This window comes from Anas acuta, chromosome 11 (assembly GCF_963932015.1).
Source record: "Anas acuta chromosome 11, bAnaAcu1.1, whole genome shotgun sequence".
Taxonomy (NCBI): Eukaryota; Metazoa; Chordata; class Aves; order Anseriformes; family Anatidae; genus Anas; species Anas acuta.
The window spans coordinates 3,210,536-3,235,766 of record NC_088989.1 but is presented as its reverse complement, the minus strand read 5'-3'; positions in this window follow the sequence as shown (position 1 = coordinate 3,235,766).

The window sequence follows — 25,231 nt, the reverse complement described above, 5'->3', positions numbered from 1 at the left end:
GGAACTACAGCCAGGGGAAACAAACAAAACAGAGGTTTCTTAGCAGAGTATGATTTTCAGTACATGATTTTCAAAGTAGTGTCAGTCACAGAAGAGTACAGAGAACCACTTTCAGCATCTCTCTGCCATGATCTTTGTATCCTCGATATTTTGGGGCTATAAATGACAGATTAGGGGAACAGGAGTGGAAGAGTGGGGGTGTTTGTGTAGCAAAATAGGATTTTATTTTATTTTTTTCCATGACAAAAAGGTGTCATTACAAGGCTTAGAAGCCATCTTAATAAAGTTTTAGTATCCACAAATATGCGACAAGGAGAAAATACCAGTTACATGTTTCCAGCCAATTGTTTCCAATATTTAAGCTCAGGTATGCTAACAGAAATATTATTGATTAGCTTTCAGGGTAAAAAATTAGGTATGTTTGCACAGATATGTTCAGCATCATTGTCTATTGACTAAATGTAGTGATGATAGATAAGATACATGTGTGATAGGCATATCTTCTTGTCTGAAGCAATGGCCTTCATTAACTTTAATAATAAAGTGAGCATATTAACACTCAAGTCCTAGAGCCCTTCTGAATATCACGATTTGAATCTTACAGTCTTATCTAATACAGGTTTTCCAACAATATCATCTTCAGCCTAACGTGCTCCATGCTGGTCTGGGAGACAGCTCATTCAGGGAAAGCAGAGAAGGAAGGAAACTACTTTCTGGAGCAATTTTGTCTGAGCACAAGAAAAACATTTCCCTTTCACATTAATAATCTATTATTAATTTTATTTTCACAGTTAGTTGGAAAATGTGAAAGTCACTTCATTTTCCAGATAACCCAATTTATCTGCTATTTGCTGCATATTGCCTGAACTCCTTGGCATCAGTGAGAGAGACATAGAGGCTCAGCAGCTGGACATGCACCTGTCTGTTTTCTGGTGCTTCTTCATAGGAACTGTAAATGCTCAGCCCAAACCTTTAATTTACAGAAAACAGCCCTGCCTTTTCAGTTTGCAACTTTTTTGCTTATTTTCCTCAGAAATCTCCATCTCCCTTTTTCTAGGTAGTTCCCTTTTCTGAGATGGCTGTTCTGTGCTTTGGTTGTTATGTGATACCTTCCCACAAGTCTTTCAAATCACTGCTTTCCCGTGCGAGCACGAGTAGCAATCGAGTGTGTGTGTTTGTGGTGGGGTGATTATTGGCTTCAGTGCATGACATAGCAATAAACATCCTCAAATGGATTTGGGCACTTTATCATAGATTTGAGTCTTATTTCCAAGTCTTATGATAAGCCTTTGTTGAAACAGGATTCTAACTTATTAGCTACAGGTTTTGGGGTCATTACTCTCAGATTGCTTTTGACACCAACTCTTTACACTTTAAAAACACATATTTAGACAGAGGAGGTGTTGTCATTGGAAGAAAATGGGAATGTGGGAATGTGCTCATCTTGTGGTTGTATTTGCTACACTGTATTGAGGTTGCCTAAGTCAGCTCCATTTATTCTAGATTTTGCATGCAGTGGAATTTGGCTAGTTATTGTGATGAATTAATGGGCCAAAAAGATGAAGTTCTTTGATCATAATTGCATGTTCATGAACCAAATTTCAAGTCAGGAATTTAATATCTTTAAGTGCAAGAGATAATAATAATGGCAAAAGTCATATTGCAAGGAGTAATTTCAGTTTCTAAAATCATTCTGAAGAAGCAACCCCACTCAACCAAGTAATTTGTGTAGCTACATAAATATTCCCTGTGTTCCTTAAAGCATTTCTTTTTCTCCTGAAGTCTGCAAATTACACTTTTATGAGATTCTGTACAAACTAACTACTATATCTATTCAAAGTATGATAATATCTTCTTCCTTTGAATGAAATATTTGGCCCTTGAGAATCTTTCAGTATCTTTCCTCATAAAATACCTGAAAATTGAATAAGATCTTAAGCTTTATTATGTACATATAATACTGGTACCTGTGGGATTATGTGTAGTAACCTTATTTACAGAACCTTAAGATGTATTTGCTGAATATACTTTAGGCTGGGACAACTCTGTAACATGTGTGTATAATCTCTTCTTGTGAGACTTGATCTGCAAAAAATCCCAATGGTCTTATCTCAGAAAAAGTGTGCAGGTCTAGAGCACAATCTGAGCATTACTTCAAATTGTAGCATTTCAGAGTAGCAGGCATAAAATGTGTACCTGATGCAATATAATAAGTCAGTCTCTTGGGCTATATTGTTTCTAAGTCCTTTTTGTTCAAAATGCAAAGAAATTGTAAGGCAATGTAGCTTTTCTTGTAAAACATACATCATGGATGATGTATCCACAGTAATTCTTTTGTTGAAACTGGAATAGGGCCATGAATTTTCAGGTACCAGAGAAGTACATTTGAGAACTAATACTTATGAAAAGTCTGAACTTTCTTCCAAAAGTGTATTCCTTCTTATCTGAGAGCAGAACTTCCTCCAGCAAAGCATTAAAGAAGCTGCCGTCACCCCTGTGCAGACACAGCCCCAGAGAGCAGGTATTCCTCATTGGGGTAGTCACATGTGAGATAAGAAGAAATGCCAGAGTTCCCAAGATGAAGTCCAGTCCCTTTGGAAGAAAGTAGGAGAAAAAAAATCAAACCACATATAAATGATAAGAGGGCCTACATTTAACCCCCAAATTGGGATGCATTTCAAACCATTACTTTGTATGAAGTAGCTGGGTAAATTCAAGCATTCACTTATCAGAATCAAGCACCTCTCTTCATTGTAGCTGAGATTTTTCTTGTACAAAATGCTGTTCCCTCTTAGGGCTTTGCAAAGCAGTATTGTGACATTTTCCATAGGGATAATGTTATAGAAACTTTTAAAAAGTAAAAATACAGGACAAAGTATCTTTTATCTTAGCTCAGGAGAGACAGAGTTTTGCACATATTTTATTTTTCACCTGACCCTCTTAGGAGTTCCTTTCACAGATAAATAATTCTATTATGTTTCATACTGAAACATGCAAAGATGATCACTTTGGTGTTTTTTTTATTTTTCTTCATTAGCGGTTCTTTACAGGTCTTTTAAGGAGCTGGAACTGAATCCATGTCCAATCAAACTGATCAGCATTTGGGGGCATGACTTTTCAATCACAGCATGATGTACAGTCATTTAATGTAACTTTATACAACAGAGCTGTTTGGATTATTCCCTGAAGATTATCTGCAGGATCTTAAAGAGCACTTTGGATAGCTCAGAAATCTCAGCACTATATATATTTTTCATTACATTCATGCTGCTTTTGTAATGTTTCCAAAGTGTCAGTGCTGGGTACGGTAATAGAATAGGACTTGCAATTTACTTCACTGAGATAACAATGCTGTCTAAGGTGAAATTAAAATAGACTTCACTTATTTGTGGAATTAATTATTTAAATGTGCTCAACAATCACTTATGTCAAGCTTCCATGTTTACAATTTATTTTTTTTCCCCTGTGCAAATGCCACAAAGATAGTGTTTGGTGGTAGAAAGTAGCTTTGCATTAAAGATTATAGTCCCTTCTTGTGTGTGCTGTATTATTTAAAATGTGGTTTAGTTATTAGTTATTCAATGCAGTGCACTTGTTGGAGACAAAGTAAATGGGGTGGGTGGGCTGGAAAGGGGAGGTACATTAACTTCTGTGTGTACAGGGAAGCTCTTGGTTTGTCCAGCACTTGGTAATTTAGGAAGATCTCCGTTGTATCAGTGGGTGGGACCTCCATGAATCATAGAATCATAGAATATCCTGAGTTGGAAGGGACCCTTAAGGATCATCAAGTCCAACTCTTGACACCGCACAGGTCTACCCAAGTTCAGACCATATGACTAAGTGCACAGTCCAATCTCTTCTTAAATTCAGTCAGGCTCGGTGCAGTGACCACTTCCCTGGGGAGCCTGTTCCAGTGTGCAACCACTCTCTCTGTGAAGAACCCCCTCCTGATGTCAAGTCTAAACTTCCCCTGCCTCAGCTTAACCCCGTTCCCGCGGGTCCTGTCGCTGGTGTTAATGGAGAAAAGGTCTCCTGCCTCTCGACACCCCCTTACGAGGAAGTTGTAGACTGCGATGAAGATGGCAAGGGAACTCTTACTGGAGTTTTCAGAGAGGAAGCCTTACTTAAGGATCACTGAAATGAATAATGTTTCAATGAGCCTCAAAAATTGCACTTACATCACTCAGCAGCTTCATTTTAAAGTGTGTATCTGCTTGAGAGGACATTTTAAAACTGAAGAATTTGTGTATGGATATGAAGCGGGACATTTAGAAGGCTCTCACCTGTGAAGAAGTAAGTTTAAAGGTCTGAAGTTGTGATTTTTTTTTCTTGGTTTGTTTATATATATATATATATATATATATATATATATATATATAATTTTTTTTTCAACAGAGATGATCTTTGAAATCTTTTCCATCAGTTCTCTCCACATTCCAATTTCAGTTTTATAACACCCCTCACTGTGCAAGTCTTGGCAGGAAACTTGCCCATCTTGCAGAGCCTTGCATGAATAATTCATTTAAGTGTCATGCTGATTCACAAAAGGTTGGAATATTTCTTTGGAGAAAGTGTTTAATAAGATTCTTCCAAACAACAAAAATTATAGCTTTGTGTGAGTTTTATGCGGTAGTATCTCTTAAAAGGTTTTGCACAATCAAGGATTTAATGAAGTGAAAACTGTAACATATGGGAGTCCCTTCTACCTATTTGTTTCCTAGGTTGAAGTGTGGGGATGAAGCTGCTTAATTGGGGTCAGAAACCTGAATCTGTCAGATCTGAAAGCATAAGCAGAAGTTCAAGAAAATGGATACAGCTCCTGTTTGGCTCCTTATATTCATATCTTCATTTGGGAGAATCTATGTGACAAAGATAAAGACAGAGAATGAAGCACTTTCACTTATTTTCCAAGTCAACAGAAAATATCACAACAGCTTCTGCAAAATACTGTCTTTCTGAAAGACTCCCAGCTGCATGATGTCCCAGACGTTTTGTTCCACAAGGTGTAGTTTAACGCATCAGATAGAGTCACAGAGATATGTTCACAGATCTCTGAAGAAAGAGTTAGTTCTGTGACAAATTATGCATCTTTAGAAGTTAATTAAGCTTCTTGGAGTGGAGGATTTTTTCTTTTTTTCTTTTAAAGACAACTTTTAAACTGGCTTTGGTGATCATCAACTCCCCCTTCCTCACAAAAGGAACTCCATCTAAGAGGATGGTATGAAGTAGGAAGTCCCTTGGAATTTTTCAGAAGATCCTATCCAATTTTATGTATTTATAATGTTGTGTTATTACAGTTTCTAATGTGAAATATTTTGCCAGGAAAAAAAAAAAAAAAAAAGCTAAACCTATGTCCAGAAACAGCCAGTGTAGTTAGAACACAACATCCCATCAATCTTGCTGGTGTTGGCAGGAGCACATTCTAGCGTGTGTTTGGCAGCTGTACAAGTGGGATAAAATACTGTGTGATACTCAGAGGATGAGAGGCCAACATGTTTCCAATAGGACTGTTTGGTGAGAAGAAAAATAGCTCACAAGGTGAATGTTCTTGATATATAATTGGTTTCCATTATTAAGTAGATTGACTTAATCATTATATTGGCATCATCTCAAACCATTTCATCAGAAGAATTTGGCGTCAAATCTGAATTAAGGCAAAGGCTCTCACTGGTGTTGAAGTGGTCACACAGTGCAGTGGAGCTGAGTGTAGAGGTTATCGGCCTGACCTTGCTAGCAGTGAGTAAAAATGAGGAGACAGCTAGAGCCCTTTGGGACTTTTGACTGTCTTGCTGTGACTTTGCCTCTATCCTCTTTCAGAGCTGGAGCGAGTTACAAGATTTCTTTCAGATCTCCAGTCTGAGAAGGGATGGGGAGTCCTTTGTCCTAAATTTTCCTCTAGCAGCAGTGGAGCCAGCTGCTCCGGAAGCTACACAATTGCCATCCTTGGAGGTTTTAAAAACTTAGCTGGAAAAATTCATGACTGACTTTGAGTGGGGAAATGATGATCCCTTGTGGATCACTCCAGCAGAAATTTCTATACACCCATGAAACCTTGAAGGCAAGAGTCACTTTGGGCTCCACTGAGGCTTTGAACAACACCCAGCTGCATGGGATAGCCTGTAGAGCTGGGTCATAAGCTATAACTCCTTGAATTTCAGTGCAAAGATGCCAATAAAGCTAACTAAGTAAATGGGCTGCCTGTGTGTCTGGTTCACCCACCTCGGGGATCTAGCCTATTTTACGGTCAAACTTGCAGCTTGACAGACTTGAAAGCTTGCACATTCATTACTGCTGAAATGTCTTCCTACACGGATATTGCTCTTCATAGTGCCTTCCAGGGAGCTCATTTAAAGATTATATGGGTGATTGGTGTTTTTTGGTGTTTGTGAAGTAGTTCTCATAATCAGGATCTAAAAGAACCAAACTCCTTAAACTAGCTGATTTTTTTTTTTCTTTTTCCTAGTTGTCATTTAGTTGAAATTAATATTGTAATTGCTTTCTCTGGAGACTCTATAACTTGATGCACTCTCATTTATAGATAGGAATATGGATGATGGGTGACTAATGCTGCTTAGTTAGGCATTTTTTAAAAATAAATACAGAATCTGTCAATCCATTCTCTGTCAGAGAGAAAAGCAGCTCCGGTTTTCACACAGTCTCTTCCTTCAGGGGATTCTGTCTTAGGAAGTACTGTAATAGACAGAAGTATGGGTTTTGACTTTTTTGGCAGTTTTCACCCTTTCCTTTGCAAAATACTCTTCCAGTTTTCTGATAACATTTATGGGGGCTGAGAAGTGCATTGCCTACCAAGGAACAAAACTTCTTGGAGTGACATTGACCACTGCATGTCGAGCCCATATTCTCTAATTTTGAAACTAATGACAATAAAAGTTGAACAAGCAATATCTGTAGCTTGAGGACCTCAGCTGTATTGATTAGGATGGTGCTTTATGGATTTGAATTAGCTGGCAGTCTGTCCTTAATTGTTTAAAAATGGTCTGTTATGTTAGGCTGTCCATCTATACCCATTGCAAGCAGCTTGCCAACCAGCCATTTCTTTCCCTGTCAGTAGTCTGGTGATTGATTCATTCAGTTCATATTGCTCTGACTGCAAGGTTCAAGAGGACACTTCTTCATTTTACTTTTATTAACGTACAAGATTTTTTCCTTCTGATTAATGCTTCACTCTTCAAACATTACCTACATTTGCTCTTCATGAGAACTGTCTTGTTTCCCACCACTTAAAAAAGAAAAGGAAACAGCCTATTTAACAAGTTTTCTTAATAGTCAGCCTCCTCAGTTTTAACTTAATAGTGGGCTAGAAGATGCAGAGAAGCAGAGGGTGGAAGATGTCACCACAAGCAATCAGCCTGAATCCAAACAGAAAAATTCATGACCTAAATGAAGTATCTCCCTCCAGATATCAGAACAGTGAATAAATGTTTCATAAAGTTACTTTCCAGGTCAGCTCTAAATCACTATTTTTATGTTTGTGGTTTGACCCCTGCTGTTTAACAAAAGCAGCACGGTCAGATCGGGCAAGGAGCAACGACGTGCTCCTGGGTCCCTGTTGGGAGCAGTCACATCACTAACACCTCCAGGATGAAAACCTCCAAGCCTGGTAACCCAGCTTAGAGTATGAGGAATAGTATCACACAGGTTTCCTTGTACAAAAACCTACAGGAGCAGAGGGCATCTCCAGATGCTGTAAGAGCACATCCTAACAGGTTGAGCACCTGTGGTGAGAGCAGCCAGCAGTGACTGCTGATGGTTGCTGTCCCTAAGGCAGCCACCCCCTGCCACGAGGCCCTGCCTGCCTCATGAGGGAGCTGAGGTTTTTACTGTGCCGTGGAGGAAAATACACGTTAGATGGCTGCATTCAGGGAGTGAGGGCATGAAGCCAAAGTTATACTCATGGGGTGAAAACCTTTTCAGAGGCTTGACCCTTACAGCTTGTTTGAGCTTTATCTACAGGCAAGGGGAAAAGCCTGTTACTACCACTGCAGCCTGAAAACCAAAGAAGCTTTGATTATATGTGTTAATCCTCCACTGTTGAGTGAAGATGCCTGGCACCAAGGCTTCACTGTATGCAAGATTCAGCCTCGTACTCCAAATTGGCCCCCGTGATTCTTGTGGTGTGCTATAGCACAGTAGCCTGTGTCTGAAAGCCCAGCCTCAGCTCGCTGTGCCTATTATTAGGAAGCCAAACGGGACTGCACACCACGCATTTTTAAGTGGAGCATGGAGATTGTCAGCAAATTCTGCTAACAAGTGGCAGAATTTATGTGCTCACAGACTAGTCCCTACATTGGAGATTTATGGTATTCTCCTTTCATGCTGTGCTGTTGCTGCTGCTCTACAATTAGAGGGAAGCTGGCATTAAAAACATCTGCTACCCATGTCGGCCCGTAGTTGCCAAACTTTTCGCTCTTATCCTGCCAAGTAGTACCTTGCCAGCACTACCGTTGTGTTTAAACGTTAACTCCCAAAAGCAGCACTTGCAGACATTAGTGCCACTGAATCAGCACTAATACTGACATTGCGCTTAGGGAAGGGGAATGGTGTTCAAGGATCAGGCTGGCTTTAGGCTGTGGCCCTATACAGTCTGCATACAAACCAGGGTCGGAGCCCTGGCATGAGGTTCTCTCTCATGTTCACAAACATAGAATCATCTGTCTCCATCCAGCCCTGCTTTTTTTTTTTTTTTTTTTTTTTTTTTGTGAGCTGTCCCTACTGTGCTGAGATGCTCTGGGGGGGCTGTGCTGAATGGAGGATAGTCACACACAAAGATGGGGTCCCTGCCTGTTGCAAGAATTTTTATTCTATTTAAAATGATTACCAATAGATAAAGAAGTCTTCGACTCTACAGTTCCACTTCTCACTCTAATGGTTAGTGATTTTTTCTGATTGCTTCCTAGCATAAATACCCAATTGTAATGTGTGCAACAACATGTTTTCACAGCACAGAGAGGAGAAAAAAGAGAGAGCCAAAGTGCTACAAACCCTGCACCGGAGCAGTGAGCGGGAGCATAGCAAGGCTTGTGAGTTACATGAACGCTGGCCCTCTCTCTTCTAGCTACATTTTCAGATAAAGTACCTCTGGGGACAGCAAAGATATTCAGCAGCCCATATGTAACAGACTTTGCTTTGGCCACTGCAATATGTTAAAGATATCTGGGGGAAATGTTTCATGCTGCAGGGCTGTGTGACACTGCAGAAGGCAGGGATGTGGCACGGGGAAATCTGCCAATCCAAAGCACAAAGCCAGAGCCCAAATGTACCAGCTGCTGGAGGAGATCACGCACACGCACATATAATGAGTACGTGGCTGCAGAACCACTACCAAAATGTTCCTGTATTGTCATTTCTGAGAATAGAAAAATATAGGAATAGTGAACGGTGAGCTGGGTTTATATAGTAGTAAAGCAGCATACAACGTTTCTCTGGGAAATGGGCTCCCAGGTGAAAAAGGTTCTGGTGTTTTTTTTCAAAGTTGGCTGAATCTTATTGATTCATATAAGCTGAAAGTTCAAACTAACAAGAAGTAGGAATTAAATGTAAATAGTATCAATAGACCCCAAGAAGTCTTTTAAAAACTGCTACATGCATTTCTTTTTATTCTTCGTAGAACAATCTCTTCCTTCCTTCAGGCAGCATTTAAACTTGGGCTGCTGTCAAATTTCCCAGCTATTGGATTTTTCCTCTTTTCATAACTGTTCTGTTTTTTTGTAGTTACCTTTCTTTTACCTTTTTTTTTTTTTTTTTTTTTTTTTTAAACTGAAGAGTCTTCGTATTTTTCTGTAGCTTTATATGTTTGCAGCATTCACTTGGTCATGGAGTAAGACCCTGGTTGTGTGGGCATCCTCCAGCATTGTGCTGTTTCTAGCTGAGGAAAAAATTCCCTTCCACCTGTTCCTTCTGGATGAAATGACAGCTGGTAACTATCTCAGGTTTATCCCATGCTAACATTTTACTTACTAGCCAAACAAGGATATCAAGTTGGATATCTGCTTTATTTTTGCATCCATAGTCTTGGCTATGCCAGTTTTACTCATCTTATGTATTTCCTTACTTTTTGAGTACCAAGTACCATGGCATGGGCTTTCTGCAAAGTGAGGTAATTTACCTCAGTATAGACCTGCAGTATGAAACTCACAATCGCTTCTTTTCAGAATGCATTAAAAAAGTATCATTTCGTAAGAAAGGAGAAAAAAAAATCTAACAAGGCAGCAGGCAGAGGAGTTTTTGTTTCTGGGCTGAGCTACAGAATTTAAGATGCTTTTATTTTTAGGTGATTTTGTCAGTAGAGGTTGTTGTTGCTACATTCTTTGGTTGTCTGTAGCCTCACTCAGAAATATGGTATTGAGGGTTAAATACATACATGGTTTCTTCCTTTAAATGTGAAGCTATATATTTTGACTGCACTGTGGGAGCAGATAGCGTGGAGATTAATCCAAGCAGTGATCAGCAGAGGGCACTGATCCAACAGGAGTCAGAGTAAACTCAATTGTCATTTTACTTCAGTGCGACCTAAAAGGGACCAAGATTAATCTGTTAATATTCTCTCCTTCCTTTTCCCTCCTATATCAGTGTTAATTGCCAAACAAGTGACAACATTTTCCAGTATATTATAATGGTACATTATGCACTGCTGCTGTAGAAATGGTTATTTGCAAATTTGCTACACACTCCTCTACAAACTCAAGAGGTTTTTATGTTGTTTCTGTATGTATCAATACAAATAAATAGAGGCTGCAATTTCTTCTGTATCAAATTTAACCTACATGCTTTTTAAAGCAGTCTAAATATTAAAAACAGATTTTCAGAATATTCCACAGGAGTAGTTTTATTTATCATAGTTTACTTTCTGGTAAACCTGTCTATTTCCTTTGGTTTTATTTTCCTCCAAAAGATGCATTTTTCTCAGGATTAGAGATGGTGTTTTGTTTATTTATTTATTTTTAACTTTGCATTCACAGCCATATTTAAGAACTGTGTTACACATCTTGTCAGCTAGACTGATAAATGAAACCAGACCAAGACTTGGCAGAAGCAGCAATCATAAACCTGGCTGCATAAAACGCTCCTGTAAACTAAATGAAATGGAAAGCACAAGGCCAGCGTGCCTGAGCTGGGGTGCAGGAGGAGCAAAGAGGGGCATATGCTGCTGTGGTGGGGTCAGTAGGAGCAATGAAGGCTGGCATGTTTGGGAATTGCCCTGACAGCCAGGGCCCTATAAAATTTTAATTTGAGAAATGAATCTGTTCTAAACTTGAGAGTCAAGCCCTGGAGCTTTTACTTGGGGAAGTTTTTTTGCTAAGATAAATGAAAATAGACTTAAGGACTCTGACAATAGCCAGTAGGCAAGCCTCTGTCATGTGTCTGGCAAATAATCCTTTGTAGCCCTGACCTGTGTCACAAAATTGGGGTCAATAAATAAATATTGGCTTGGTGGTAGCATGTCTGAGTGTCACAACATTATTAAAAGCCTTTCAGGGTGAGCAAAGGACAGTTTTGTGCTGGATTCCCACAAACCATATTTCTATTGTCTTTTATGTATTAGTATTACTAAGATCCTTATAGAAAATGTAACTATATCCTACAGCATTTTCTGAGATTTGGCTAGTTTGCTGTTTATAGAAGAGTTCTGAATGAAAGAAACATTGTTGATGGCATGTTTTAGATGTTTACTGAACATCGTGCCCCAAATTGAAAAGGGATCTGAGCCTTAGCTATTTGGGATTGCTGACCCCAATGAATGTACTCAAGCAGGACCACTGAGGATAGCCCTTCTTTCTCTTTCCTAATTACTGCATATAACAATTAAAATGGGCAAATGTCTTGAATGGCTGGAAAGGGGTAACCCCAAGCCCTCTCCTAAATATATACTGTTTGTAGCATGCTTAGTCTTTGTCCTGTGAAATTCTTGTCTAAATACAGATTGTATTGTTAGCACACAGCACATAGTTGTCAATTATGGAGTCATCTGTCTAACATTTTAATAAGCTTCAGCAGAACAATTCCAACTTAAAGCTATCTCACCTGAAGGAAGGCGCACGCTTAGTATCTTCAGACTCATCTAAGAGACATTATCTTCAACTACAGACATAGCATTTCCCCATCAACAGGTAATGCATCTTTGTGAGTGCTGAGCACTCTTCTGAACACAGTATTCATGGTGCATGATCACTCTTCCAAACATCTATGTAATGCAAAGAGGTCAAAACTAATCATTGGGCCCAATTCTGCCAGCCTTTTCCTCACTGCTTTGTGAGTGCTGCTTTATCCCATTGAGATGAAGAAGTCTGGATTTTGGTCTTAATTATTTGCATGCAGCATAGCAGCACTTTCAGATATGTGGCACATATCTGAAAGTAAACCTAAAACAGGAGAAAAAAAAAAAAGGAAAAAAAAAAAGTGTTATATTGCACTAATGACACTCAGCTAGGAAATCAGGGAGCAGTTGTTCAAAGAGGTCTTTGCTCTGAGGTTAGATTGCCATGAGCTCCAGGGGAGGAGTATGGGATCAATCACTTCTAGTGACGGGTGCAGAAAATTGGCCAAGGTCTTCATACTTCTTAAAAAATAAAACTTAGCTTTCCTCACAAGGCCTGCTTCCTTATCACAGAAGCCAAAGATACAGCTAGGAATAATTGCTTTAGCCTTTAGTTTTGAGTAGAGTTTTTTTCTTTTCCTCTGCCAAGCAAATAGAAACAGAACTTGTACTACTTTAACATACACTACTATCTAAGAAGAAGAAAAATTCAATAGAAGATGAAGATAACTTTATTTCTGTCACCAAAGAAAAATATATATTTGATCTAATCTATGCTAAACTTTTCCTTGCAGTTCTTGAGAAATACAAAAAGATCTATATATCACACTCTTGGCCAGCAGCTGATGACATTAGTCTTCAGTTTTTCTCTCTGTTGTCTTACTAACAACAACGAAAAAGGTACAGCATAAGCTTATGTATCAGTAAAGGTAAGTTCCCATTTGGTGCAGAGTTCCCATGCACCTTATTTTACAATTTGCTTTGACATAAAGTGAGAAACGACTGAGCACAGACTTTACTGCAATAATTGGATTTTTGCCATCAGGAAAAGCTTGTTACAATTGTGTCCTCTGAGAAATAATACACTTTTTAGGTTTAGTTTTATAGAATCCATTCTCTGTAACCTTAGAGGGCTCAAACTCCAGCGAGACAGATGTGATATGCACAGGCCAGATCCTTCCCCACGTGAGTCAATAGTCTGTCATTGTTCTGTCAATAGCATTGGTTGGTTTACACCAACGTGGTCTGCAAATCATTTTGTGAGACATATCCTAAAAACACAGACTAATTTAAGAGCAGTCTTCTTTGTCTTCCTCTTTTTTATTTTTGTTGTTGTTGTTGTTGTTATTGTTGTTCTTGCTTCAGCTGTTTTGCTAGTGATTTTGCTGCCTGTGTGGAACTTCCTTCAAAGATCCCTTAATTATAATCTGCATGGATATAGCACTTGAAAACATTTCATCCTATAAGGATCGAAGCCTAATGGTGAGCAGGTTTTGGGAGCTGTAAATAGGAAATTCCTTCAGTGCTCTGAAACCTGCTATGGTGCATCTCTCCATCATGCCCAGGCTCTTTCACTCCAAGAATCTGTGGTATTATACACATCTTATTAAATGTGTGACTTCCTAGATTTCACTAGTACTATTGAATATGTCTTCACTATAAATATTGATTATATTCTATAGTGTTTTTTTTAAAGGACTATTTTTAACATTTTCTAATTTACAAATGAAGCTGAAATGAAACTAATATATATATATAAAGAATACAAAATTATATGGTTTCAGATTTTGTTATTCTACAAATCTATACTCATACTATACTCACCAGAACTTTGAGTACATGGACTATTAAAATACGAATATATTTAAAATGTTCTGTTAAATATTTTGCTATCAATTAAAGTATTTTTATACTATGACATTCAGGATAACAATATGTTAAAGTTTGAATTATTATTTTTAAAAAATAATAAGAAAAGTATTTTACTTGTGTAAGGAGTTACCAGAGTTCCTTAGAGTATGTGAGCTGAGGGATTCAAGTCTAAGTACAAGGTACATATTAGAACAACGGATTTATGGAAGCATGAGAAATGAGTGGAAAATGTTAGTGTCTCTTGCTATTACAGTGAACTGCCATTACAGTCACTCTGTCCTTGTGGTGCCATTTCAGCCCCTGAAACAATGGCAGAGAATCAGCAGAGACAACTCCAGAACAGCCCTTTCTCAAAGGAGAGTGGTCCCAGCAAAAATTGTTGGATGTAAAATATTGGGATGACTTGCATGGTCGTACCACCTTCACCTGTCGGGGCACAGATACAATGTTTAGGAATTCCTCTGCTGGGAAACAAAACATTCAAGGCTGGTGTTAGAGTACCTGAGATGGATCCCCAAGAACAGCAGCAACACTGCATGCGAACATCACTGCTGATGAACTTGGTGAGGCCACCTATTCATGGTTCAGTATGTACAACACTGTCTCTTCCATGTCACCTGGACTAAATACTGCATGAGGAATAGTTACATTTGAGAAAAATACAGCCAGAAAATTGTAACTGAAAAGATATATTCTCTGGGTTTCCCAAAAGTAAGGTCTCTGCAGGCTATCAGCTCTCAGATAGATAGATCAGCCACCTATCGGAGTGAAGCTGAAACATTCATGCTGCCACATTCACACCTCTTCCTTTTGGAGTCAATAGTGAGTAGTTCCCATTGGTATTAAAGGCAACAGGATTAGGCCGTGAATAATTAATGACACAGGATAACAGGAACCTGTTTTATTTAAATATAACCACTATGAGTTTGGAAGTGTGAGGTGGTAGTAATGAGCCATTTTGAGTAGAGGTAGATGCATATTAAGTCAAATTGCCTTGTACTCAAAATCAATTTGGATTTACTTCAGACTTTGCATAACCTTCTCTTCAGTGCTATACAAATGTCTTGATAGACTCATTAAAATCTGGAAAATGGGAAAGAAAATCGTAAGATCAGAGACTCATGAAAGAGCTGAAATAAAAATCCATAACTGAAGTGTGAAGTTACAGAGCGGATCAGTGAGAGTTTTAAGTTTCAATTTCTTTCACTTTGTGGGTTTAACATGTACTAACTGTTACTTTACCATTTTTATGTAGTGAAACATACACGTTACAACCCATTTCTTCAGATTACTTTTTGCAGGGTCTTCCCTCTGCTGTTTTGCTCATGTGGCTCACAGTGGAGACCCCTGTAAAGTCTTTCACAGAACAGAAGAACAAATATCAGTATATCTGTGCGAAATAACAATTCTTGCACTCTACTCTCAATTTGTTATCTTAGAGACCAAAATAGGAGAATATCCTGAACAGGAGGAATCTTTTATAAAGTAAATATCCCTCTCCCCCTTCTAGAAATAAATTGCAAATATGATTTTCCTCATCAAGGGATGTGCACTAGTTTGCTTTTCAGAGCTCCTCTGACTTGCTGCTAAGCACACTGTCTTGTGAGTGCATATTTCACTACCTGTCCTTGTTCACCTCCAAATGGACAGTACAAGTGGAAGCATTTTATTGGCTGCTACATGACCAAGCCCAAATTGTTTTCTCATCTCTGCACTACCACTGAGGTTAAAACTGGGCTCTTATCATTAAGTTTACCTTGAAATGTGACTTTTATTCTGATGGAAGATTTTCAGCTGAAACTCCTATTTACACACCAATTTGAGAGAAAAAAAATAAAAAATGAGATTTTCCTTATCATGATTGTACAGTATGAAACAAATTGCTTCAGATTATGATTCCCTCCACTTTAAATTGTCCCATTGTTTAGAGTGGAGCTGCCTGACAGTTTCTTCATTTATCTTTCGTAGTCTAACACTGCAGTGGATATATTCAAGGCATTAGGCCGGTACTGATTTGTCAACCTTGACCTTCTGCCACATTAGCTCATTGCAAACCTGACACTCTTCATTTCTCAGCTGCAGATTCTTTTCTGAGCTCTCTGAATCAAGATTAGCCACCACTGTTTATATGAAAGATATATGGGCATATATCAAAAGCCTACATAGTGTTTTCTTTTTCAGACTGGATCCTTTATTCACCAGAGTATATTTTACATCAGCAATACAATCTCATCATTCTCAGCTCATACCAAAATTTAATTGATATTTGTTTAATCTCTGATTTATTTTATGAACTTTGGCTTAATAACAACCTTTACACAGCAGACCAGCCTGTACTTGAGATACAGCCCATTGAAATTATAATACTAGGTTGTAAACACTTCTGTGAATGCTGGAATTTGATCCCATGCTCAATTTGGTAAAACTAACCATTGCTTCAAAGCCACCTGGAGAGGCAGCCAGCATGGTCTCATCAGCTCCATCTCACCTGCAAGCTGGACTCACTTCTTTACAGTAATTACTTGCAACATTCAGTTGTTGGACCTCAACTTTAAAACTAACCAGAATTGATGTCACCAGGAAATTCTCCCTGGAATCACCCCTTTTAAAGAAGTAAGTTATGACTCCCACTACAAGTTGCTTCTTCAGTTTCCTTGCAGTGAAAACTGATGGAGAAAAAGAGCTATTGCAAAAATAAACAAAAATCCCCAAATAACATTACTCATTGTCAAGTACAGTATCACAGACACAGTGGTTTACCAGACTAACAGTACCATTAAATACTCTTCCAACCCCCTGCCATGGGCACGGGCACCTCCCACTAGACCAGGTTGCTTAAAGCCCCATCTGGCCTGGCTCTAAACACCTCCATGTTTAAATAACCCCCAAAACTTTAATACTTTAATACTATTCCTTGAAAAAACATCTTAGGTAGTTTGGGTAAAACTAAAGCAAGTATTGCTCAGTATAAAAATAGGTGAAGTAATGCAGTCTTTAAATGAATAACACTCTAATTTAAGTCAAAAAATATTTAGTAGTTAAAACTACCTTTTTTATTATTATTCTTTTAACATCACTTTTGACATGTACATTCTTGCAAATTCCTAGATTTTTCAAGGAAGTAAGGCTATAAGATTTATTATTATTATTATTATTATTATTATTATTATTATTATTATTATTATTATTATTATTATTATTATTATTTATTATTATTTATTATTATTATATTATTATTATTTACTTTTTGGTCAGCCTTTTCTAATTGAGGTTTCTATATGTGAACAGGGAGTTTGCATGTTTTCGTTTGCTCATGCTATTGTTATTCTTAAGCATTACTAGTTGCCATATAGAAATCCTCCAGCATCTCGACATCTTCTTTAGATAAAGATGAAAGAGCATCTGTCCCTGTAGAAGTACAAAAGAAAGGGTAGGAGAATGATCAGGAAAGATAGGAATGAGAATTGGGAAACAGTTGGCAGCCTAAAATCAGATTGACTTTCAGACAGCACAAGGCCTGAGATGAGTTTCTCATGGCTCTGCACTTACAGTGATGATAATATGTTGATCCTTATCAAGTCCAAGCTATCTAAGTAATCTTTCCTGACTGCGAAGCTCTCAGAGCAAATACTAGAGCTAAGGGACAAAAGCAACATTTTCAGACTTGTTTTGAGAAGGATCTACCTATCTATCACTGCAAGCTGTGGAGGCGGTCAGATTCACCAACATCGAATCTTCAGAAGAGCCCAGATTTCATCCTGCTGTTGGAGCACAAGAAAATTCTCTTTATATGACAGCCATTTGTTTACATGTAGTGGGAGGTGAGAATGATAATTCCCCTCAAGAATATTTGACATCTTTTTTTTTTCTAACTCCAACTATATAACATATTAATTTCTATTGCTATTTTAATCTGTGTAAGACAGAGAGGTGATGAAACATTTTACTCATCTCTCGTTCTCCTGTAACTGTAATTTACTTCAAGTTGTAAATTGACAGACAATTGGAAATAGCACAATGTAAATGCTTCTTAACATGCCTTAATATGAGAAGTAATAGCTATAATGCATGTTTCTTGTAACTTGGTTCAGTCTAAACTGATAGTTAATTGGATTGTAATTCTTATGTGTTTAAGTATTCAAACATGTCTAAACTTCATAAAACCTCCTGTATAGAGAAAAAGACAGTATTAGTGGAAAATCAAAACCAAACTTTTAAGCATGTTTGCGCAGCAAACTCAACGAACACTTTTGCTGATCATAAAACCTAGATAATTTAGATGCCATTATTCTTTTTGCCAATGTGCAGGCAATTTCTGGTACTACTGGAAAACCTAAAATATTAAGTTTACTTAATAAAACCTATTAAAATGGGTGGCATGAAACTGAATTATTTCAACTGGAATATATACACCGGGGAAAAGCAAGATCTTGAATATTCACATTACAGCTCATTGAAAAGGCAATGGGCTATGCAACAAGATTGACAACAAAGGGAAAAATGATGAGGAAAATTGCCTTACTTATCTGCTAGAGTGCTCTTGACTGCCAACTGTAATTTTATGGTTCATTATATAAAAAAATACCATTAATGTTAGTACTTGTGTATCATAATCATACAAAGAAGGGAAAAAGTTCATTGAAATGTGCTCCATTTTTAATCAAGACACTGTAATTGTGTGTTTTTCAGGCATCATCAATTTCCATCAATTTTACTGCTGCAAAAATAATGTGCTGCTATAGTTCTTCCAAAGGTCAATTTCTGCATGAGGTACATTGACTGCCGGGATGTAAACTGTAAATAAACAGCCACATAATTTATCTTCTCTGATATTACTTGATTCATCATCAGCTTTAAGTTGATCAGTGTAGAAAATGGAATCACTGGTTTGAAATTTCGTGGTGCATCAGGTAACTTAGAAATTACAGGAAGTTTGGTTATATAAATGCTGTTATATAAAATGTCAGGCAACAGCCAATATTAGCATTGCAGAGCCAGTATTATGCAGCAAATGTATCTGTCAACCTATCTGTGTGCTTTTACTAGTCTTGAAAATCACAGAATGGATAAAGTTGTCTGAAGCAAAGGCAGGCTCTGCACTGCAATGTGTTGCATGCTTTATGAGTAAACCATCTGGTAATATCTCAAAACAATTTTGACCATCAGAGAATTTGAGTTCATTGCACCTAAAGGGGAACAGTGGTTCTATTACGATAAACATTCAGTTGCTTGTTCATTTGTTTGTTTGCTTGTTTTAGTTTTTAAGTTTTTTTTTATTATTATTATTTTTTTTTTCTGCATGACACAGAAACATTTAGTGACACATTGGAAGATGCAGGAAGTTTTACACAGGACAAGTTTTCTGAATTAGTGTTTATATTATTTCAGTATGAAGTCAAGGACCAAGGCTATTCAGAGGAGATTCTGTGTCCCAAGAGCTTTCTTCTCAAGAAAACAGATGATTTCCAAATGATATTTTCCCAGCTAAGAGATGTTCAGCTTTTCTTTATCCATGACTGTGTGATCAAGATTGACCTTGAGAAATATCTGCCTTTTTCCTTTGGGAATGTGCTCTGAGTTTTCAAGCCTGGTGCGTCACTTTTTATTTAGACCTTACCACTGACCAGTGAAGTACAAAGAGTCCATGGCAGATATGGTATTGGAGACTCTAAAGGCTGTTGCTTGCCTGCTGGGGCAGAATACTGAAAAGTCACCAGTGTGCTTAATGGGCAAGCTCTGTTGCTGTTGAGCCTTTATCTGTTGAACATGATCCTCTCTTGCAGAACTGCTACCAGAATTTTCTTTCATGCTCAGTCTTGTAATCTCAATCTAAAAATTTTGCAGCACAATCTGTGTATAGATGCCTGAGGTGGAAGGCTTGTCTCTGCAGAGGCTGCGTGCTGCCTTTCCACCCTTGCACACAGCATCCCAATGCACCCTGGCAAGCTTCCTCAGGACCCCACAGAGTAGGCTACTGCACTATATCTCTTAATCAAAGCAAGGAAGGCAGCTTTAATTTTTATTAACTTCATAATATTTTCCCTCGGACTACATCAGTCACAGCTTTTGCTGCATCACCTGAAAGGGGCAATGGTACACACCACAGGCACAAAGAAACACATTTTCTCTATATTATCCATCATTAAAAAGGTTTGTAAACCCTTACTCTCACCTCTCTTTAAATAAAGCAGGAAAAGCTCAGTATCTGGGAAAAGGCTTCTGCTGGGTAGCTTATATTAGGTCAAAAGGATCATAAAAACAGCATTACTTGGTTGATACATTTGTGTAATATTTCATCTGTACTAGTGTAATACACTATCCGAATTGTGTTGCTTTGATGATATATTACTTGATAAAATAAGGTCAGCTGTCAAAAACCCATTCCAGTGTCTGAGGCACTCAAAGTTTTGTTGGGGAAAAAGAAAAAAGTTCATTTTATTCCTGAAAAGCACATTTGATACAATGAAGGATAGTCAGGCTGAAGCTGAGAGGCTTTACTGGTGCAGACCAGTCCCCCCGACACTCCATTGCTTAGCCAAGGTTGTAGGGCCCAGGGCTCTGGGAAAAGAGTGCAGCATCTGCTGCCATCTGAAGTCCCTCCTGCAGCTCAACAATTAGGCCTGAAATGACTGGAATAATACATAGATTTATGCTTATTTTTGTACAAACGTCACTGTATGCCTAACAGCTTCAGAGCAGGATCATCCAGCAGTGGATGCTGAGTATGGAGAGATACAGCGTGGAGCAACAACTCCCTCTTCCTGCCCTGGCAGGAGGGACTGTCTGGGATAATGCTCTGCAAATCCCACCATAAAAACATGTAATTATTCATAGTGTATGATTAGTCTTTCCTGCTTTCCTTGTTATAAATATGTAACACATGCTATAGTGCAGAATGTGATAATGTATTTTAGCATGATCTTTAATGCTGATATTTAAAAACCTGTTCCTGAATACACAGTTTAAAATTCACATGAATGCACATCTACCATTTTCCTGCTTCAAGCATAAAGTCTTTTAGGCAAAAGGTAGGCATTATGTCAATCCGTTTTTACTCCTTTCTTCATATCAGTTATGTACAGTTAAATATTTTCTTCATCTTCCACAGGAAAAATGAATTATTCTAAAACAACGTGTGCTGCAGTGTGTGTGTGTTGGTAAGTCAAAATACAAATACTGACAGAAGATATTCTCATTTGTTTTCCATTTCAGTTTTAAGTGATATTTTAGGAAGCAATCATAATAAAGAGGAGCTGAAGGAGCTGAAGAAATTATTTCTCAGTTAGACAGCAGCCTGCTGTTATCTCTAATCTAAGAGGCACTGGATAGAGGTCATCGTTTGATCAATGAGGTGAATTTCATTTTATGATGCTGAAAACAGACAGAGAATGGTACAATCAAGTGCTTTCAGAAAGAAAACAGAAGCAGTCAGAGAGTGATGGAAGAACCATAACAAAAATAAACAGATTTATTGCTATATATAGTCTGTTTTACAAGGACTCCGTAATGCAGAAAGAGGATGTTGCCTAGCTTTAGCTCCCCAGATATGCAACGTGTTGCCAGAATTTATAAGCATTGTATCTGCCCAGGACAGTCTTGTGGACAAATGGGGTTAACATGGTGCACCACTACATTCAAAGATTATCTTTCATAAAGGAACAGAAAATACTTGGGATGCAATTTGAATTGGTCGCGTTTTACTTGCAGTACTGTCTGATATGATTTATGGTCACTAAATGACGTGGATTGCAAGGCCTAATTTAAATAGTTGCAACTGATGTTTTATAGTTAGTTTGGTATATTGAGTGTGCTCAATGTTGTCATGGTAATTGAGCAATTATTTGACTTATAAATCCAGATTATATCATAGTCTTAAATCAGCATCTGCTCTTCCATTCAAGAACAATGAAAGAGATAGAGCATCCTTTGTGCTTTTGAGATTTTGGTTACAAATGGCAGTCCAGGAAGAAGTTAAAAACACTTTCCCACAAAAATACTGAATTTCACAATAAACACAGTTGACTAAGTCTATTTGAAATGATCCATCATGGAGCAGTCTAGATAACTTTCAGCAGAGGAAGCAAGGCAACGAGTATTGATAAAAGCAAGTAGATGAGCAAGAGGAAAAGATTGCTCATACAGAGAAAAAGATAAAGGGATATGATAAATGTATGTACCAGAAAAATGGACAACCATGTATCTGTCATAGTGCATCAGGAAATCATAGGTTTCTGAATGTCTGACTTACTGGTGGAAGGAAGTTGAACTGGAAGTATTCCTTGGTTAATGTTTTAAGAGGGACATTAAACTTGCATTTGTATCCTTCCCAGCTGAGGTTGGAAAGCTATGTATAAAAAGCCAAACCCAGCCAAAGCTGTGTATATTCATAAAACAGGTACAAAAGTAGTAAAACTACAGGAAGAGAGACTTGAAAAGATAGTGTTTGGCCCAACAGCTTTTTTTTTTTCATGAAAATATAGAGCATGTGTACATATGTGTACATACATAAATTCTTTTTTACATTGGAAAACTTTGCAAGCTATCTGCACAATCAATGGAAAGCTAAAGAAAGCCCTTGCCATCAGTACAGATTAATCTGGAATTCCTTGTCATCTTCAGATCCTTGTGCATCAAAACATTAGTTTGCATCAAAAGTTTGAACAAGGACTCAAAGTACTCAGGAGTTCAGAAAACTGCAAGAGTGAATAAACTAAAACGCCTTCAATTTCTATGGCTTGCAAACTTCAAAAACTGTAATTGCGCTGGAAGTCTTTGATCTCAACATTACTCTTCTACTGACTTTGAAGTCAAGAGCATAGGGTTATTGCAGTGGGATCCTAACATGTCAAGTGTTAATTCCCCATAGCCACATTTAAGGTACATCGTATTAGCTATTGACCACTAAGTGCTAAAGGATGTAACCACATGTAGAGTTTTCTTGCTGCTGAGGGTTTCACACATCAGTAATTTCAGTGCAGATTGTTTCTTACTAGCAAAGAGGTCACTGAAGACCACTGAAGCACAGGACCTCTGGAAGATGTTTTCCAGAACAAATGAGCAATTACACATTTTTAATAATCAACCGTTGCAGCTGAGCAGGAGTTGAAATGACGTCTGAAGTTACACACTAACCTGAATAGCAGCATATGGTATTTTCGGAACTTAGGAGGGAGCCCAATGAAGGGGGAGGATGGTGAGAGGGCTCAGCTGGAGTGCTGGGAGAGTCTGCCTGACCCCTCAGATGGGAGCTTAACTCTGCAAATTGGCACCAGCCTCTCCCTTCATGCAGCAGACGTGAAAAAGAAAAATGGAAAGGGATTCATTTATATAGCTTGTAAAATATTCATTTATGTGCTGTGTTTGAGGAGAATCGATCTCTAGAGAGTGTGAGGTTTCTACATCTCAGTCAAATTAGATTAGAGGTAAGGGCTGAGTGGGATGAAATGTTGTGGGGATGGCAATGGGGTGAAACGGTGTTCAGCGCTGATCCTCTCTGATCATCAGGGAAGGCTGAGACCACAACAGGACTGAGCCACAAGTCCCTGAGCCAGCAGCTGTGGGTTTTGACTCCACTAGGTGGCAAATGTTTAAATCTTTTGTAGATTCAGTCCTCAGAGACTTGCCTTAACAATCACATTAAAGCAAGGTTAAATAAAGTCGGAGTAGAGGGTTTATTCTTTTTATTTCCAGCATTATTTTCAGTGTGTGCTAAAGGGGAATGCAGCAATGGGTGCAGCAATGGGCACAACGAGGTTTTTGTTTTGTTTCTCCACAGATGCCTGTGGTGTTGCTCCTTAATGTTTGCCATGTTGTGACAGAGAAACACAACTCCAGAGTTCTGCAAGGGGCCCTGTGTATCTGGAGTGATTTTCTTATTTCAGCCTCATGGACATTGGTTGTTGAATGCTTCCTTCATTACTAAAAGGTCATGAAGGACAATGTCCGAAAATACAGATATGTCGTGATAGGTCGGAATCAGTACATGTTGATGCACTAAGTGGTGCTACCTAAACATCGGTAAGTCTTCCATGGTTTAACGGGGGGGTTGCAGGCAATAGGACTACTCTGAGTCTGTACAATCCCTAACCAGGTCTGTGCACAGGACCTCAGAAGCAGTGTGAGCACACACACCTGATTGCCCATGGCTGTAGTGACTGGTGACACTGACCTGGTTTTTAGTTAAAACACTGTTTTAAGGCTTGAAGTGAGACTTTAAGTAGATTCACAACTTGCTGTTTTTAAGGAAGCTTGAAAATTATCTAAAACGGACTTTTACATAGCTAAACTGAGAAATATCTTATATAATGTTTTCAGCTATTTCTGAAAAGAATGTCTTTACCTAGGGAGCAAAGTATTTGTGAGGATGTCAATAAAAAGCAGGTCTGACAGCAGTTTTCAGTATCAGCATAGATGCAACATGCTGAATTTTACCTGTATTATCAATTAGCTAACACTTTCCAAGAGCAAGATATCTCTTTAGAAAGCTGTGGCTTTTATGAGCATCATCATTTTCTGTCAGGCTTGACATGGTTAGGTTTGAATAAGTTTGAAGTTTTTGCCCTTGTTTAAATTTGTGATAAAAGAAGCAAACGTTTTCTTAGAGATGGGTGTTGAAAAAATTGCTATATTCAAACAGAAACAGCTTCATTCTGCTGTTTCTGCTGAAAACTCCGAGATCTGTGGAGGACAAGATTTAAGTAACAGAGTGGTTTGCCAAGCTTTTGGTATTAAAGCAGTTCAGGTAAAGCTCATGCAGAGGCAGAGAATTATTACAGTGCTAAATATCTTTCCCTCTAAAAATTCTAAAAAAGCTTTTTGCAGAATCGTCACTGGCCTTTGGATGTCCCAAGGGCACAGGCAGAACAGAAAAGTGGGCAGCGAGTGCATGCAGGCAGCTGTGAGCACACTGCATTTACAGATGTGCAATGCCACACTGGTAGGAAACAATTTGTTTGCAACTATGAGGAATGTTTGATTTTCCATATTTTGAACAAAAATTATCTATACTCCTAGGTGATCCCCATTGTATTTGCACCCCCAAGTGAAACACAGATGGAGAAGAGCCAGGAGATGTTTTCATTATGGGAGGCCATTTTTTGAATATTTATGTCTGGCATATAAATCACATTTAACACATCACTCAGTGTAATAGGTTTCTGTAATTAAATGGGAGCATTATTGAATAAATTACCATGGTGGTAATTATGTGTGTAATACTCTTGCTATATCTCCAGCAATCCCTTTGACTTTATTACAGGTAAAACAATGACTTGGTCTATTTTCGTAATGGTTGATAATTTAGGA